This window comes from Schistocerca nitens, chromosome 8 (assembly GCF_023898315.1).
Source record: "Schistocerca nitens isolate TAMUIC-IGC-003100 chromosome 8, iqSchNite1.1, whole genome shotgun sequence".
Classification (NCBI taxonomy): domain Eukaryota; kingdom Metazoa; phylum Arthropoda; class Insecta; order Orthoptera; family Acrididae; genus Schistocerca; species Schistocerca nitens.
In genome coordinates, this window is record NC_064621.1 from 263,786,291 (window position 1) to 263,806,113 (window position 19,823).

General features: G+C 44.9%; 1 protein-coding gene across 1 annotated transcript in view; it reads left to right on the forward strand.

Moving 5' to 3' along the window:
• LOC126198640 (transaldolase) overlaps positions 1-19,823 on the forward strand; it is a 53,247-nt gene that overhangs the window by 19,291 nt on the left and 14,133 nt on the right. The window lies entirely within an intron of this gene.

The following is a 19,823-nucleotide window of genomic DNA, read 5'->3' on the forward strand; positions in this document are numbered from 1 at the left end:
GTGGCAGTTAACCCTAAATAACGAAGTGTGAGGTCATCCACATGAGTGCTAAAAGGAACGCATTAAACTTCGGTTACATGATAAATCCGCCTAATCTAAAAGCCGTTAATTCAACTATATACCTAGGTATGACAATTACGAACAATTCAAATTGGGAGGAACGCACAGAAAATGTTGTGGGGGAAGGCTAACCAAAGACTGCATTTTATTGAACCATGGACCTTGCCGTTGGTGGGGAGGCTTGCGTGCCTCAGCGATACAGATGGACGTACCGTAGGTGCAACCACAACGGAGGGGTATCTGTTGTGAGGCCAGACAAACATGTGGTTCCTGAAGAGGGGCAGCAGCCTTTTCAGTAGTTGCAGGGGCAACAGTCTGGATGATTGACTGATGTGGCCTTGTAACATTAACCAAAACGGCCTTGCTGTGCTGGCACTGCGAACGGCTGAAAGCAAGGGGAAACTACAGCCGTAATTTTTCCCGAGGACATGCAGCTTTACTGTATGATTAAATGATGATGGCGTCCTCTTGGGTAAAATATTCCGGAGGTAAAATAGTCCCCCATTCGGAACTCCGGGCGGGGACTACTCAAGAGGACGTCGTTATCAGGAGAAAGAAAACTGGCGTTCTACAGATCGGAGCGTGTAATGTCAGATCCCTTAATCGGGCAGGTAGGTTAGAAAATTTAAAAAGGGAAATGGATAGGTTGAAGTTAAATATAGTGGGAATTAGTGAAGTTCGGTGGCAGGAGGAACAAGACTTCTGGTCAGGTGACTACAGGGTTATAAACACAAAATCAAATAGGGGTAATGCAGGAGTAGGTTTAATAATGAACAGGAAAATAGGAATGCGGGTAAGCTACTACAAACAGCATAGTGAATGCATTACTGTGGCCAAGATAGACACAAAGCCCATGCCTACTACAGTAGTAAAAGTTTATATGCCAACTAGCTCTGCAGATGATGAAGAAATAGATGAAATGTATGACGAGATAAAAGAAATTATTCAGGTAGTGAAGGGAGACGAAAATTTAATAGTCATGGGTGACTGGAATTCGTCAGTAGGAAAAGGGAGAGAAGGAAACATAGTAGGTGAATATGGATTGGGGGGAAGAAATGAAAGAGGAAGCCGCCTTGTAGAATTTTGCACAGAGCATAACTTAATCATAGCTAACACTAGGTTCAAGAATCATAAAAGAAGGTTGTATACCTGGAAGAATCCTGGAGATACTAAAGGGCATCAGATAGATTATATAATGGTAAGACAGAGATTTAGGAACCAGGTTTTAAATTGTAAGACATTTCCAGGGGCAGATGTGGACTCTGACCACAATCTGTTGGTTATGAACTGCAGATTGAAACTGAAGAAACTGCAAAAAGGTGGGAATTTAAGGAGATTGGACCTGGATAAACTGAAAGAACCAGAGGTTGTAGAGAGTTTCAGGGAGAGCATAAGGGAACAATTGACAGGAATGGGGGAAAGAAATACAGTAGAAGAAGAATGGGTAGCTCTGAGGGATGAAGTAGTGAAGGCAGCAGACGATCAAGTAGGTAAAAAGACGAGGGCTAATAGAAATCCTTGGGTGACAGAAGAAATATTGAATTTAATTGATGAAAGGAGAAAATATAAAAATGCAGTAAATGAAGCAGGCAAAAAGGAATACAAAAGTCTCAAAAATGAGATTGACAGGAAGTGCAAAATGGCTAAGCAGGGATGGCTAGAGGACAAATGTAAGGATGTAGAGGCTTGTCTCACTATGGGTAAGATAGATATTGCCTACAGGAAAATAAGAGACGTTTGGAGAGAAGAGAACCACTTGTATGAATATCAAGAGCTCAGATGGCAACCCAGTTCTAAGCAAAGAAGGGAAGGCAGAAAGGTGGAAGGAGTATATAGAGGGTTTATACAAGGGCGATGTACTTGAAGACAATATTATGGAAATGGAAGAGGATGTAGATGAAGATGAAATGGGAGATAAGATACTGCGTGAAGAGTTTGACAGAGCACTGAAAGACCCGAGTCGAAACAAGGCCCCGGGAGTAGACAACATTCCATTAGAACTACTGATGGTCTTCGGAGAGCCAGTCATGACAAAACTCTACCATCTGGTGAGCAAGATGTACGAGACAGGCGAAATACCCACAGACTTCAAGAAGAATATAATAATTCCAATCCCAAAGAAAGCAGGTGTTGACAGATGTGAAAATTATCGAACTATCAGTTTAATAAGTCACAGCTGCAAAATACTAACGCGAATTCTTTACAGACGAATGGAAAAACTGGTAGAAGCGGACCTCGGGGAAGATCAGTTTGGATTCCGTAGAAATGTTGGAACACGTGAGGCAATACTAACCTTACGACTTATCTTAGAAGAAAGATTAAGAAAAGGCAAACATACGTTTCTCTCATTTGTAGACTTAGAGAAAGCTTTTGACAACGTTAACTGGAATACTCTCTTTCAAATCCTGAAGGTGGCAGGGGTAAAATACAGGGAGCGAAAGGCTATTTACAATTTGTACAGAAACCAGATGGCAGTTATAAGAGTTGAGGGGCATGAAAGGGAAGCAGTGGTTGGGGAGGGAGTGAGACAGGGTTGTAGCCTCTCCCCGATGTTATTCAATCTGTATATTGAGCAAGCAGTAAAGGAAACAAAAGAAAAATTCGGAGTAGGTATTAAAATTCATGGAGAAGAAGTAAAAACATTGAGTTTCGCCGATGACATAGTAATTCTGTCAGAGACGGCAAAGGACTTGGAAGAGCAGTTGAACGGAATGGACAGTGTCTTGAAAGGAGGATATGAGATGAACATAAACAAAAGCAAAAGGAGGATAATGGAATGTAGTCAAATTAAATCGGGTGATGCTGAGGGAATTAGATTAGAAAATGAGACACTTAAAGTAGTAAAGGAGTCGTGCTATTTAGGGAGTAAAATAACTGATGATGGTCGAAGTAGAGAGGATATAAAATGTAGACTGGCAATGGCAAGGAAATCGTTTCTGAAGAAGAGAAATTTGTTAACATCGAGTATAGATTTAAGTGTCAGGAAGTCGGTTCTGAAAGTATTTGTATGGAGTGTAGCCATGTATGGAAGTGAAACCTGGACGATAACTAGTTTGGACAAGAAGAGAATAGAAGCTTTCGAAATGTGGTGCTACAGAAGAATGCTGAAGATAAGGTGGGTAGATCACGTAACTAATGAGGAGGTATTGAATAGGATTGGGGAGAAGAGGAGTTTGTGGCACAACTTGACCAGATGAAGGGATCGGTTGGTAGGACATGTTTTGAGGCATCAAGGGATCACAAATTTAGCATTGGAGGGCAGTGTGGAGGGTAAAAATCGTAGAGGGAGACCAAGAGATGAATACACTAAGCAGATTCAGAAGGATGTAGGTTGCAGTAGGTACTGGGAGATGAAGAAGCTTGCACAGGATAGTGGCATGGAGAGCTGCATCAAACCAGTCTCAGGACTGAAGACCACAACAACAACAACAACTTAGAAAATGTAACAGACCTACTAAGGAGACTGCCTACACTACACTTGTCCGTCCACTTTTAGAATACTGTTGTGCAGTGGGGGATCCTTACCAGATAGGACTGACTGAGTATATGGAAAAAGTTCAAAGAAAGGGAGCACGTTTTGTATTATCGCGAAATATGGGAGAGAGTGTCACAGAAATGATACAGGATTTGGGATGGACATCATTAAAAGAAAGGCGTTTTTTGTTGCGACAGAATCTTCTCACGAAATTCCAGTCACCAACTTTCTCCTCCGAATGCGAAAATATTTTGTTGACACCGACTTGCATAGGGAGGAACAATCACCAAGATGAAATAAGGGAAATTAGAGCTCGTTCGGAAAGACATAGGTGTTCATTCCTTCTGAGCACTATATGAGATTGGAATAATAGAGAATTGTGAAGGTGGTTCGATGAACCCTCTGCCAGGCACTTAAATGTGATTTGCAGAGTATCGATGTAGATGGAGATGGAGATGTAGAAAGACCTTACTGTTACACATCATTGAATTTGTACACGTAGCTGCTATCAGAAAATAAGTACCAAACTTTAGCATCCCATTAAAAAAAAGAAAACAAAGTTGACCTTCATATCTCTGATGCGACTCCACCGAGCAACAAAAAGCCAACATTGTATTATTGCCCCCGTTGTCCCATGCAACATTTGTCCCACAAACTTTTCAACACTTATCATACTTTCGGATCTATTCTAGGCGAGCATGAACATCAGAAAAGTAGTAAGTGATCAACATATTGCCCCCCCCACCCTGCGGGTTCGGGGGTTAGGGGTTAGAATAGGCCCGCGGTATTCCTGCCTGTCGTAAGAGGCGACTAAAGGGAGTCTCAAATGTTTCGGCCTTATGTGATGGTCCCCTCTCGGGTTCATCTTTATAAATTATTCCGAAGAGCGAGCCAATTGGGGAAGGGCGCCTTACATGGTGCACTGTATCCGTCGTGCATTGAGACCTTCAGCCGGCTTTTTCGTCGTTGCAATGGTGTCCCGCTCGTTTTCCATCTCTTGGGTGAGGATACATCCCTGGGTGCGATTACCACGCTGCACTCTGCAGTGTTGCTTTTAACTGCGACGACTACCTTGGACATTTTTGCACCTAAGATCCAGCACGGTAGCCAGTCCGTTGTGGTGGGGCCGCCATGTACCCTGTTGGTTGTAGCCCCCTGACAACACAGGGATCGCTCTACTGATGACTGCGCCGTTAACTCCCCACGTATGCCAAGGAGTAGATGCCCGTCTCCCTGGGGCATCAGGACTCCCGGCAATGGACATCCTGCCAGGTGGCTATTGCTGCGGCTGGGTGGCGCCCGTGGGGAGGGCCCTTGGTCGGAGCATGTGGCATCAGGGCGGATGACCCGCAATGAAGCGTGGTACATCATCTCTCGCTGGCGGCCAGCCGCCAGCAGTCTCTAAGCGTTCTCGGGCTCAATTTAATGCTCAAAAGTACGATCCGAAAACGTTACCCTCTCTGGCCACGCCGTGGGAGGAGCGTCTCAGGATGGAGGTAATAGTTATTCGCCCCGATTCTTAGTTTGCACGAGAGCTGATGGGGAGTCTTTTCTATCCACAAAGCCTCAGTTCTTCGTCGAGCATTTAGAGGACAAGTTTGGGGAGCTGGAGGGCTTGTCCAAAATGCGCTCTTGGTCAGTTTTGATAAAAACGGCATCCTCTGCCCAGTCACGCAGGTTACTTGCTTGTGACAAGTTGGGGAATGTTAACGTTACCATCACCCCACATAAGAGTTTAAATATGGTCCAGGGTATTATTTTCCATCGGGACCTACTTTTGCAGTCTGATGACGAGCTGCGCGCCAATTTAGAGCGCCGAGGTGTACATTTCGTCTGGCGCGTTCATCGGGGTCCGAGGGACAATCAGGTAGCTACCGGTGCCTTCATCTTGGTCTTCGAAGGTGATACCTTACCAGAGAAGGTCAAGGTGATGGTCTACCGGTGTGACGTCAAACCCTATATCCCTCCCCCGATGCAGTGCTTTAAGTGCTGGAAGTTCGGTCACATGTCCTCTCGCTGTACTTCTAGCCTCACATGTCGAGATTGTGGACGCCCATCTCATCCCGATACTCCATGTGCTCCGCCTCCCGTCTGTGTCAGCTGTGGAGAGCCTCATTCCCCTTGCTCGCCGGACTGCAGTATCTTACAGAAAGAACGCAAAATCATGGAATATAAGACCCTGGACTGACTGACATACACTGAGGCTAAGCGGAAATTTGAACGGCTACATCCCGTGCGCATGATGTCATCTTATGCCTCCACTGTCACTCCTGCTCCAGCTCCTTCAGCTGCAAGACATACAGTCAGCTCTCAGAGGACCTCACCTGCCCCCTTGACGATGGGGGCCCCTTCTCTCGCTGTTGCTCCCACACCATCTACCTTGGGAGCAGCACCCACTAAACCACTAGGGACACCAGTCCCCACTTCTAAGCCGGAGAAGCTTCGGCTTCTCTCGCTCAGAAGGGATCCCTTGGGTCCCTCCCTTCCCAGGTTCCTACCAGCGGCACAGCAGACACCAACCAGTGGCTGAAGAAGCCACAGGTCGCTGATCGACGGGCTTCGCGATCCTCTTCGGTCCCGGAGACTGACTCCAATAAGCCCTCTTAACAACGGCAACCGAAGGAACAGCGAGAGAAAACGACTTTGAAGACCCGTAAGACCAAGACACATGCGGTGGCACCTACTCCACCGCTACCTAAAAGCTCTGCGTCTGAGGATGAGGTGGAGATCTTTGCGTCCGCTGAGGACCTCTATCTCGCCCGTCCCTCAGACGCAATGGATAGCACTTGCACGGGTGCTCCATTGGAGGCAGCAGGTGACCCAGTGGCATAATCTGCCTTCCCAGTCCCGTCACGCATTTCTCCGCCATGGACAATACCATCCTCCAGTGGAACTGCAGCGGTTTCTTCCACCATCTAGCTGAGCTCCGCCAACTTATCAGCCTTCACCCTTTCTTCTGCATTGCTCTTCAGGAAAAATTGGTTTCCAGCAATGCGAACCCCCACCCTCCATGGCTGTCGGGGTTATTATAAGAACCGGGCAGCATATGAAAGGGTGTCTCGTGGCGTCTGCCTCTATGTCCTTCACACTCTGCACGCGAGTCTGTCCCTCTCCAAACACCTTTAGAGGCTGTCGCTGTTCGGGTGTGGACGCCACAGGCTGTTACCGTCTGCAGTCTTTACCTTCCACCGGATGGTGATGTCTCGCAGCATGTCCTGCTGTGCTGATAGCCCAATTTCCGCCACCTTTCTTGCTATTGGGCGACTTCAACGTCCATAACCCTCTGTGGGGTGGGTCAGTGGCAACAGGTCGAGGCGCTACCGTTGAGCATTTATTGTCTCAGCTCGATCTCTCGATTTTAAATGATGGTGCCTTCACACACTTCAGTGTGGCGCATGGCACATACTCCGCCATTGACCTTTCAATCAGTAGCCCAAGCCTCTTACTGTCTGTCCAATGGAGTGTGCATGACGACCTGTGTGGTAGTGACCACTTTCCGATCTTTCTGTTACTACCACAGCGTCACTCTTCTGGGCGCCCTAGCAGATGGGCTATGAATAAGGCTGACTGGGACTTGTTCTCCTCCACTGCCACTATTGAGCCTCTCTCTAATGATGACATTGATGCGGTGGTTCAATCGGTCACCACCGGCATTGTTACTGCCGCCGAATCTGCCATTCCCCATTCCTCTGGGTCCCCTCGGCGACGGACTGTGCCTTGGTGGTCGCCTGAGATCGCTGAGGCGATTAAAGATCGGCGGCGGGCGCTACAGCGTCACAAGTGACATCCCTGCATTGAACACCTCATCACCTTCAAACGGCTGCATGCGTGGGTCCGCCGCCTTATCCGCCAAAGCAAGCAGGAGTGCTGGGAGCGGTATGTGTCCACCATTGGCCTCCATGTCTCTCCATCGCAGGTCTGGGCCAAGATCCAACGCCTCTATGGCTATCGGACTCCTGTCAGCATCCCTGCGCTCTCACTGAATGGAGCAGTTTGTACAGACTCCGACGAAATTGCCAACAGCTTGGCAGAGCATTTTGCTCTTAGTTCCGCTTCTTCCAATTACCCACTGACCTTCCGCTCCATTAAAGAGCGGATGGAACGTCGGAGCCTTTCGTTTCGCACCCACCATTCTGAATCCTACAGTGCTCCATTCAGTGTGTGGGAATTTCGCAGTGGCCTTGCCGCTTGCCCTGATACCGCTCCTGGGCCAGATCGCATTCACTGTCAGATGCTGAAACACCTTTCAGTGGACTGCAAGCGACGCCTCCTCGACCTTTACAACCGTCTCTGGGTCGAGGGTGAGTTTCCGTCACAATGGCGGGAAAGCATTGTCATCCCCGTTTTGAAACCGGGCAAGAGCCCTTTGGAGGTGGATAGCTACCGCCCCATTAGCCTCACCAACGTTCTTTGCAAGCTTCTCGAATGGATGGTAAGCCGGCGCTTGAATTGGGTACTGGAGTCTCGGGGCCTTCTGGCTCCGTCTCAGGGTGGGTTCCGTAAAGGCCGCTGCGCCACCGACAATCTGGTGAGCCTGGAGTCGGCCATCCGTACTGCCTTTGCCTGCCGTCAGCACCTGGTCGCTGTCTTTTTCGACATGCGGAAGGTGTACGATACGACATGGCGTCATCACATCCTTTCTACGCTTCATGGATGGGGTCTTCGGGGTCCTCTGCCACTTTTTATCCGCAATTTTCTGTCGTGTCGTACCTTCCGCGTGCAAGTCGCGGCCTCATATAGTTCCTCCCACATCCAGGAGAACGGTGTGCCACAGGGTTCCGTTTTAAGTGTCTGCCTGTTTTTTAATAGCCATTAACGGGCTCGCTGCGGCCGTGGGCAATTCTGTCTCCGCTTCCCTATATGCTGACGACTTCTGCCTTTACTATAGCTCTATTGGCATTGCAGCTGCTGAACGTCAGCTACAGGGCGCAATCCGCAAGGCGCAGTCTTGGGCTGTAGCGCGTGGTTTTCAGTTCTCGGCTGCCAAGACCCACGTTATGCATTTCTGCCGGCGCCGAACGGTCCATCCTGCGCCACGGCTTTATCTTGACGGCGAACTTCTTGCTGTGGTGGAGACCCACAGGTTTTTTGGTGTAGTTTTTGATGCCCGGTTGACTTGGCTGCCTCATATTCGGCAGCTTAAACAGGCGTGTTGGCGGCATCTCGATGGTCTGCGATGCTTGAGCCACACCAGCTGGGGCGCCGACCGATCTACCTTGTTACGGCTCTACCAGGCGTTAATCCAGTCCCGTCTGGATTATGGGAGCCTGGCTTATGGCTCCGCTTCCCCATCTGCGTTGCGGGTACTGGACCCAATACTACACAGCGGGATACGACTTGCCACTGGTGCCTTCCGCACCAGCCCTGTGGACAAGCGTACTAGTGGAGGCAGGTGTCCCTCACCTGCGGTTGCGGCGCCAACGTTTGATGGCCGCTTATGGTGCCCATGTTTTTAGCTTGCCCGGGCATCCAAACTATCGTCTCCTGTTCCCGCAATCGGTCGTCCATCTGCCAGAACGTCGGCCCCGGTCTGTTTGTACAATCACGGTCCGCGTCAGAGAGCTTCTCTCCGGGCTTAGGGTTTTCACTGTTCCACCTCCTTTCCAGGCCACTTTGCGTACTCCCCCCATGGTGTGTTCCTCGCCCTTGCCTTCGGCTTGACTTGGCACTGGGCCCGAAGGACTCCGTCCCTCCAGAGGCCTTCCGCCGCCGCTTTTATTTCATCCTGGCCGTGTATCAGGGCTCTGGTATTGTTTACACTGACGGTTTGATGGTTGCTGGTCGTGTCGGGTATGCGCTAACTCTAGGGGACCATTCCGAACAACGTTCCTTGCAGGATGGCTGCAGCGTTTACACTGCTGAGCTGGTTGCCATCTTTCGTGCCCTAGAGTATATCCGCTACTGCTCGGGTGAGTCCTTCGTTATCTGTAGCGATTCCCTGAGCGGTTTACGAGCTCTCGACCAGTGTTTCCCTCGTTCTCATCTGGTGATGGCTATCCATGAGTCCCTGCATACTCTTGCCTGTTGCGGCCGCTCTGTGGTCTTTGTGTGGACCCCCGGTCATGTCGGTATCCCGGGCAATGAACGTGTTGACCGCCTGGCCAAACAGGCCACCAGTGAACCCACTCTAGACATTGGCCTTCCGGAGACTGATTTGAGGGCGGCCTTACGCCGCAAAGTTATCTCGCTCTGGGACGCTGAATGGCGCGGTCTGACCACCCGTAACAAACTCCGTGCCGTCAAGGAGATGACGACTGTGTGGCACTCCTCCTCGCGCGTCTCTTGCAAGGAGTCTGTCGTCATATGCCGACTGGGCATTGGGCACACATGGATGATCCACGGCCACTTATTGCGCCGTGAGGACCCACCTCTATGTCGCTGCGGCTCCATTTTATCTGTGGTCCACATTTTCTTGGAGTGTCCGCTTTTAGCTGTGCTCAGACAGACGTTCGCACTGCCTGACACGCTCCCTGCCCTTTTAACTGATGACCCTGCTATGGCTGGCTTAGTTTTAAGTTTTATTCGGGCAGGGGGTTTTTATCATTTAATTTGAGAGTTTCTGTTTTTTAGTGTTGATTCTGGCTTTTGGCCTCTGATTTTAAACTTAGTTTTTTAATGTGTTCTCGGTGGTTGGCTTTTCCTTTTTTTTCTCTATGGTCGGCCAACCACCGTCACACTCTGTGTGATTTTAATTTGTTTTGTCTGATCTCTGTCGGCATATTTCTTGTCCCGTGTCGTCTGACGTCTTTCCTGCTGTTCGTTTTTATTCTCTTTGGGTGGTTTTAATTTTTTGGACAAAGGGACCGGTGACCGTTGCAGTCTGGTCCCTTTAATCCCACAAACCAACCAACCAACCAACATATTTCCTTTCATCATTTTGTAGGGGTCGTTAGTGAGAATTTTGTAAAGGATTGAAATTGTATGTGAAGTTTGTGTTCAAATCATAGTGCTCTCGTTCTCATGTATTGAGTGAATAAAGTATGGGAATTCATGTGTCCTGGGCTACACTGCTTTTCCATCCCCACTATGATAGGTAAGTGGCTCTTACTCCCGCAACAATGACAGGTATATGTGTACAAAGGTTGGTTGAAATCTGTCATTGAGTTGCTGAGACTCTCTCTCTCTCTCTCTCTCTCTCTCTCTCTCTCTCTCTCTCTCTCTCTCTGTCGTTCTTTCTTTCTTTCTTTCTTTCTTTCTTTCTTTCTTTCTTTCTCTTTGTAACGGACATGGATTGATGAAAAATTAGAGTGACAAATATTGATCTAAACTTGTGAATAACTCAGTTGGCACACATTGATGAGAGCTACAAACTGCTAGCATGATCGATTTTGTGTGATAAAAATTGTAAATTATTATTAATTACTTACTGGATCTTAAACAACTCTGCTTGATGGTGTCTTTCTGCACACATTGTACGCAGAGTGTACCTGCATATCAACAGAATCATCTTTGCTTCCTCTTTAACATGACCTACCACGCTAAAGAGTATGTAGATACATAATAGTTTACACTGAATACATACAAACTTGAACAATATAAATCTACTCTTTATGTTCGCTACCGGGCAGAACTGATACCTCATTTGAGGGTATTAAGGTTCCGAAAAAAAGCAAGTGCGGTACTGTTAATGCCTAAAGGCCCCCCACCCCCACCCCATCTGATGTGTGCTCACCGAGTCCCCACACCACAGCCTGTGCAAACCAAACACCACATCCAACCAGAATCAAATGCAAATATTCAGATATGACATGTATGTCACAGTCATGTCATGTCATGTCACAGTCTGAGCACAGTGGTCTGTACACACTGCACAATAAATGGGTGGGAATGGATATAATTCAAACTACCAAAAATCTGGATAACAGGCAAGTACTCTACAAAATGCAAAAATTGTTAATTATTACCACAATATACAAATATTTTATTTTGGCACTCACAAGAAACACTATTTTTCCCACTTAAACTCTAGTATTGCAGACTATTCAAGTTTATTTACTGAAATATTGTGTACGTGTGTATTGATTCAAATTCGTGTGGCATTTAAGACGGCTAAGTCGCATAGATGTTTCACTCGCATCAGTCTGGTTGGACTTGTTTGCAGTTAAAGGGGGGGGGGGGGGAAGGAAGGGGGAAACAACAACAACCACCACCCCAGTTGAAGACAGCCATGCGAGTTGAGATCATGTTACTTGAATTCGCTTGTGTGCCATGACATGATACACAGTGTGAATACACCTTGATATGACACACAGTTTGAATTGGCCTTAACAGGTCTAGGTGAACTAGACTTAATCAGATGACTTGGGGGGGGGGGGGGGGTTCAATAATTAAGCAGTGACAATTTTAGAATACCACTTGGTATCGTGGAAATAACCAGATTATACAGTATTGGTTGGAGGTGAGATTTATGTTCAGAGCATAGACTGGGACATCTATGAATTCAGTGCAATTGCTGCAGACGTGCAGTGTTATGAAGTAGTTTTTGAACCCTGTTTTCTGAAAACTGTCCTGAGCAGCTAGTTAGGCCACCCACCTGCAATAGAAACATTTTAGATCTTCTGGCTACAAACAGGCCTTATCTTATCAACAGTGTTGTTTTAGAGACAGGGATATGATCACAATGTCATCATAGTGACAGTGGTTACTATAGTTATTAAGTACATCAAGAAGGCTAAGAGATTTTTTGCTAGATAGTGCAGATAAGCAGTTATCAGCAAACCACTTGAACAAAGAATGGACATCATTTAGTTACAGTATTACGGATGCAAAGAAATTTTGGGCAAATTGTAAATTGGCTGTACATTGTGTGTTGGAGAAGAATGTGCTGAGTAAATGATTAAGGGCTGAAAAGACCCTCTGTAGCTCAGTAACAAAATTAGCAAAATACTGAAGCAGAGACTGTTGTAGTCTCAAACTGAAAGAGAACATGCAAATGACAATGGCCAAAAGTTGATAGAAATGCTTGTCCGCACAAATGTGCGAAGCATACAACTACTTCTGTTGTAACCTAAGCAAAAGATATTGCTGTCAACCTGAGAAAATTCTGCCCCTATGTAAAACTGTGAAGCAGGTCAAAGGCTTCTATCCAGTTGCTCGTTGACACAGTCTGGTGTGGCACCAGAAGCTAGCAAAAGCAAAGCTGAAGTTTTAAAGTTTGCATTCAAGGAATCATTCACGCAAGAGTAATGGAAATGGCATCATTTGATCATTTGACCACTACATAGAACCTGCATGGAGGCCACAGTAATAACCATGCCTAATGTAGAGAAGCAACTGAAAGTTGGAAACATAAATTCTTACAGGTCCGCACGTTATCCCATTTCAGTTACACAGACATTGGCCCTGTACTTAACCTGCATTTACTGTGAATTTCTCATCCAGTGCAAAAGCGCCAAGTGACTGGAAAAAAAAGTGCAGGTGACTCTTGTATAGAAGAAAGGTAAAGGAACACACCTGCAAAATTACAGACCAATATCCTTAACATCAGGTTGCTGCAGAATTCTTGAACATGTTCTCAGTTCAAATATAATACGTGTCCTTGTGATTGGGAAGAGCTTCTGTCCACAAATCAGCGGCCTTGTGAAGTTCAGCTTGCCCTTTTCTCACACAATACCCTGTGAACTGTTAATGAAGGGCAGCAGGCAAATTCAATATACAAATTTATGAGAAGTGTTTAAAATGATGTCGACTTCAGACAGTTAATGAAGGTACTGTCATATGGAATAAGGTCCCAGCTCAGAGAGACTAGAAGGTTACTAAGTAAGAGAACCCAGTATGTTGTCCTCGACAGTGAATGTTCATCAGAGAAAAGGGTGCCGTTGGGAGTGCCCAAGGGAAGTGTGATGGCACCACACTTGTTCTCTACATACATAGACAATCTGACTGATAGGGTGAGCAGCAATCTGCGATTGTTTGCTGAGGAAGCTGTAGCATATTGGAAAGTGTCGTTGTTGAGTAACTGTAGGAGGGTACATGATGATTTGGACAGAATTTCTATTTGATGTGATGAACGGCAGGTTGCTGTAATTGTAGAATAATTAAAGTTAACAAGGTGAGTAGGAAAAACAATACTATAAAGTTAGGATGCAACATTAGCATTGTGCTGCTTGACACAGTTGCATCAATTCTGTATCTAGGAATAATGTTTCAAGGTGATACAAAATGGAACGAGCACATAAGGACGGTTGTAGGTAAGCCAAATCGTAGACTTCAGTGTATTAGGAGAATTGTAGGAAAGTGTAACTCGTCTGTAAAGGAGACTGTGTATAAAAGAATGCAAAAGGGAATCTCTGGATGGAAGTCCTTCTTTTCGTGAAACACTATTGAGAAAATTTGGAGAACCGACACCTGAACATTTTAAGTGAAGTGCAGAATGAACTTACTTCTGCCGATGTTCTTTTGCATAAGGACCATAAAGATAAGAGAAATTATGACTCGTACAGAGGCACAAACACACTCATTTTTCCCTCGCCCTATTTGCTAGTGAAACAGGAAAAGAAATGAGTGGTAGCGGTACGCCCTGTAGGGTGCCTTGTGGGGTATGTGTGTAAAAGATGATGTGGGACTCAAAATGTTACTAGCCACAGCTGTATGGAAAACTAGTAGAGACCATTGCTTTCATAGCAACTGTATTGACTTTACATAAACTAAAAACTATTAAGAAAAATGGTGGAACAGTTGGTTGAATAATGAACTCTAAAGAACACACATTTGTCAGGGAGAAAGATGAAAAGAAATGGGGTCTAACACAAGTAATGGTACCAAGTAAGAAGTATGAGTAACACCAGATTTGTAAAAACATGCAGCACAGCTACTGCAGAAACATGTGGGAAGAGTTCAACCTGCCGAAGCATTGCCTATCAGCCTGGTAAGGTCTTTATGTATCATTTTTATGGTCTTTAATAACTTAAGCACATACAGTATACTAATTTCAATGCTTTTTTTTAAAAAACACTTTAAGACTTCATCTTGCCAAGAAATGTCATATCTAGCTATGGATGAATCGGTCTGTTGGATATCAAAGTTTGTGGCACATTCTGTGAGAACCATGGGTTTGAGGCAGTGTAGGTGAATGTTCTTCTAATTAACGCTTCCTTGTCTGTGTTAATTATGCACCTCATATCAGATACATTTTTTGTTGGATGATAATGCAACCTGACATGATCATTGCCATGATGCAACAGTTAATAGGTTGAAGTAGTTTCCACTACTTCTTCATCTGTCCAACATCCCTCATGCTATATTCACACTGTAAAAAGAAATGAGCTCTCTTAGCTTATAATGGCTTGGTATCAAGAAAGGCATCTATAATGATGATGTATTGTAGTGTCTAAAAAAGCAAGCACTTTTAATGAATGGTGTGCTTGAAAACGTTCATGTATTTCTAAAGATTGTACTTCATGCTGGATTGATTGTTTGAGCTTCATAAGTAAGAGTAGCAACCTGGCCCAGCTTCACACAGGTAGCATTAAGTATCTGGGGCCAGACAACTGATCTGGCATGGCCTATTCTGTTTACAGGCCACTGCGTAGTTACGTATAAAAATGCTGAGAACAGTGTTAAGTAAATGAAAATAAGTGGATATCTGTTGATAATCATTTATTTCCACATATATTACATTAATACTCGCACGTATGAGTATGTTGTTCTCTAAAACATGGAGCATAGAGAACTAAAACTAAATCAAGAGTCGAAGAATGACACACAGAATTATGAGTGTCGTGGAATATTTGCATACACTTCCACTATGCTTGTCGTCATGTCGTGATACCTTAAATGACCCATGACCCTTCCCTCAAGTGTTGTATCTTGTTGGCATCATGTTGGACATGATTAGGTACTGCATCTTTATCTTCAGTGATAGCATGGCCGGCTGTCTTCATCGCATCTTGTGTATCGTGGAAAGAGGTTTGCATCTGTCAGTGGATATCGTGGTAGGCACTTGCCTGATGTGTATAAGTGCTGTATAAGTCCCTTCATGTAGAATTCGCAGTGGCTTGTGCACTATGTCTTTTTGTTTGAATATATGATTGCAGCCAGAGAGGCCTCCAAATGTGAAACTATGCTGTCAAATTTGTTCTTTGTGTCATTGATCAGAATTGTCAGATGTGCGATAATAATTTGGTGACAGACTCTGATGTATTGACTGTATCACCCATCACATAAAGCATTAACTACTCTGGTAGGCACAGGCACAGTGTTTGTCCATACACTAGTTCAGCTGCTGTAGCCTTCAGGTTGCTGTTAAATGATGTACGGAGACCAGGAAGCATGGTGAGTAATGTATACATCCAATTTTGTGGAACGTGACACGAAAACTGCTTTGAGTTGGTAATACAGGTGTTCTAAAATTCTGTATGCTACTGTGTGATAAGCAGTAGAGCGAATGTGCTTAGTGCCCAACAATCTGGCCACTACTTTGAATGAGTACGCCTCACATTGGCATCCTTGATTTGTTGTCTTGTGTATTGGTATGCCAAACCAGGCAATTCATATGTGGAAAAATGTTTAGCTACTGTCTCTGCTGTAATACCTTTTGTAGGGAAGGCTTCAGGCCAAGTTGAAAATTGATCAGTGACCATGGGGCAGTAGCTGTAGTCTTCTGACTCCAGAAGAAGCCCCAAAATGTTTGTGTGCATGCTCTCTAAGCACTGGCTTGGTGGTAGAAATGTGCCTAATGGTGCCTTGATGTGTTAAGTGATCTTATTTTTCTGACACATTATTCAGTGTCTGACAGATGTCTGTCGCAATGCCTTCCTGGCCAGATGAAACTCTTAATTTCACCATGCTTCGGACCCGGGATAAGCCAAATTATGCACTGATGCAATTGCTTGTGACTGAAACTGGTGAGGTACGAACAATCTTACTTTGGCTTCAGACATGTCACAGTACAAGAAGACATTTGTTGCTGGTATAGACACACATTGTAACTTTAATCCTGTTGGGTGACCCAGTAATATGTGTAGTTAATCATCATGCTGCTGGAACGGAACAAGGACAATGTAATCAAATGCAGGGGTTATAGCTTCAACACGAGTTTGTCTGCTGGTACATTCAGCTTTCCTCGTACTTGGGCTAAGTGAGTCTGACTGATTCAGTTCAAATATTGAAGTAGTCTTGATGATACTTTCTCTGGGTCCATATTGAAATCATATGTCAGCAGTTTATGGTCTATGTGTATGGGAAAGTATTGACCTTCAAATGAGTGTTAAAACTTCGTAACTGCAGCATATGCAGTGGACAACTCTATATCGTAAGTTGCCAAGCATTGCTGTGACGGTGACAGCTTGCGACAAAAGAATGTGAGTGGCTGCCAACTAAGTTCAACGTGTTGCGGAAGTACAGCACCAATAGTGGAAGCTGATGCATCTACCAAGAGTGCAAGTGGTGCCTGTCATATTGGTTGAGCTAATTGTGTAGCCTCTGCTATTGCTGTTTTGACAGTTCGGTAAGCAGTATCTGTTTCGTTTGTACATTGCACCCTTGTGTCCTGCTTCGGTGCTCCCTTCAGAAGCTCATTCAATGGAGCTGTTATTAGTGTAGACTGTGTGTGTTAGTGTTGACTGTGTACGAATCTATCATAAAAATTAATGATGTTGAGAAAATGATGTGGCTCCTGAACTGAGATGGGAATACTTGAGTATAGATTCCATTTTATCTTTAGGAGGTCGGATGCCATGGACATAGATTGTCCAAGAAGTTTTGAGTGTAATGGGGGGAAGCTAGAAAATGAGTAGGGGAAAGAAAATACTCAATCTAGTGATAGCAAGAGTCTGTGAGTGAAATGGAAAGAAACATAGGAAATCAGCAGTAGCAGTAACAGAAGAACAAGCTGTTACAAATAGTTAGGTAGGTTATAAAGAGTTTGTATCAAGAATTCGGTGAGTAAGACTCTCATCAGAAATAAGAATGAACCACAGCAGACAGGAATAGTGCTGGTACCCATGCTGACATTACAAGTGCAGAGAGAGAGAGAGAGAGAGAGAGAGAGAGAGAGAGAGAGAGAGAGATTAAGCAGGTGACTCAGTGTATAATGAGAGATGGAAAAACTAAATAATGAGAGATTGAACTACTACAGTAGAAAGTGGGTAGTGGGAGAATAGGGGCCATGTATGAAGGAGGGGAGAGACTCCTCAAGTCCTCCAGTGGGTTTTAAATTGTTGCTGCTGCCTGAGTGAACGCATTGGTACATGTGAGATTGTTGATACGTGCAGGATGGCTATAATTAAACTTTCGCTACTAGAGCCAGTGTTGGCAAAAAACTATTTATCGTGTGGGTGCCCAACTGTATATATTTATTGTGTGGGTACCCAACTGTATAAGAATGATGACCAGGCTTTTTGCTGCAGGTTTTGTGTCATTACTAGTGTTGGGGTTGTGCTTTACCATTAGATGCTCGCACTGATTCAATGTGACCTCAACAGCTACGTCTATACTCTGCTAACTACCGGAAGATGCATGGCAGACAGTACATCCCATTGTACCAGTTATTAGGTTTTCTTCCTGTTTCATTCACGTATGGAGCGTGGGAAGAATGATTGTTTGAATGCCTCTGTCCCTGTAGTAATTATTCTAATCTTACCCTCATGATCCCAACATGAGCAATACGTAGGGGATTGTAGTATATTCCCAGGGTCGTCATTGAAACTTTATTAATAGACTTTCTTGGGATAGTTTACATCTGTCTTCAAGTGTGTACCAGTTCAGTTCCTTCAGTATCTCTGTGACACTCTCTCGTGGATTGAACAAACCTGTGATCATTCATGCTGCCCTTCTCTATATACAATATGATGTGTCGGCAGCTGGGCCAACACCTTGTAGATAGAGGTGGCTTAAAAGGCACGCTAGACTAACGCAGACGGGCGTGAAGTACTGGAACAGGATACGTAATTAATGCTATGAAGAAAAGTACGTAGCTGGTATTACTTATCTTTAATCAATCATTGTGGTACATCGCACAAAGGAGACTTTAATTACAATCACTGTAAGGCTAATGGCGCCTTGCTAGTTCGTAGCCATTAACTTAGCTGAAGGCTATTCTGTCTCTCGGCTAATGAGAGAGAAAGGCTTCGTACGTCTAGTCGCTAGCTATGTCGTCTGTACAACTGGGCTGAGTTCGAGTCAGTCTCTCGAGACCTGCCTTGTGGTGGCGCTAGGTTTGCGATCACACAGTGGCGACACGCGGGTCCGACATGTACTACAGGACCGCGGCCGATTTAAGCTACCACCTAGCACGTGTGGTGTCTGGCTGTGACACCACACAATAAATATCCCCTATTAGTCCTATCTGGTACAGATCCCACCCACTTGACCAATATTCTAAGATGGGTTACACGAGTGATTTGTAAGCAAATCTCCTTTGTAGACTTCTTGCACTTCCCCAGTATTCTACCAATAAACCAAATTCTACCACCTACTTTACCAACGACTGAGCCTATGTGATCATTCCATTGCTTATACCTACAAAGTGTTACACGCAGGTATTTACATGTGTTGGCCAATTCCAACAGGGACTCATTGATACTGTTGTTGAATATACATTTGTTTTCATTTTGTGAAGTGCACAGTTTTATATTTCTGAACATTGAGTACAAGTTGCCAATCTTTGCACCACTTTGAAGCCTTATCCAGATTTGACTGAATATGTATGCACCTTCTTTCAGATGGTACTTAATTATAGATAACTGCATTTGCCAAAAAGCTTTTTTTTTTTTTTTTTTTTTTTTTAAATTAATATTGTCTGTAAGGTTATTAATATACAACGAGAATAGGAAGGGTCCCAACACATTTCCCTGGGGTGATCTCGGAATATGTTCTAAGACTCTACAACTAATTGATGACAAGGATATTGAACAGTAGTTTTGTAGATCCCTTCTATTACACGTTCTGTAGCCAGGTGTGAGGTGTGCTGTTTTCCAAGAACTGGGCACGATGTTTTATTGAAGGAATCTATGACAGATTACAGTTAGAAGAGGGGTTAACCCGGGTGCAAATTCAGTAAGAATCTGACAAGATTCTAATGGGCCTTGGAGCTTTGTTCAATTTTAACGATTTAATTTGTTGCTCAACACCACTGCCACTAATACTTATTTCAGTCATCTTTTCAGTGATATGAGGATTAAATTGGGTCAGTTCCCCTGGTTTTCCTTTGTAAAGGAACATTTGAAAACGGAGTTAAGAATTTCAGCTTTTGCTTTGCTACCCCCAGTTTCAGTTCCTGTCTCATTTACTAGGGACTGGACAATAACTTTGGTGCCACAAATATTCTTTTAAGCTTGGGCCATAGTTC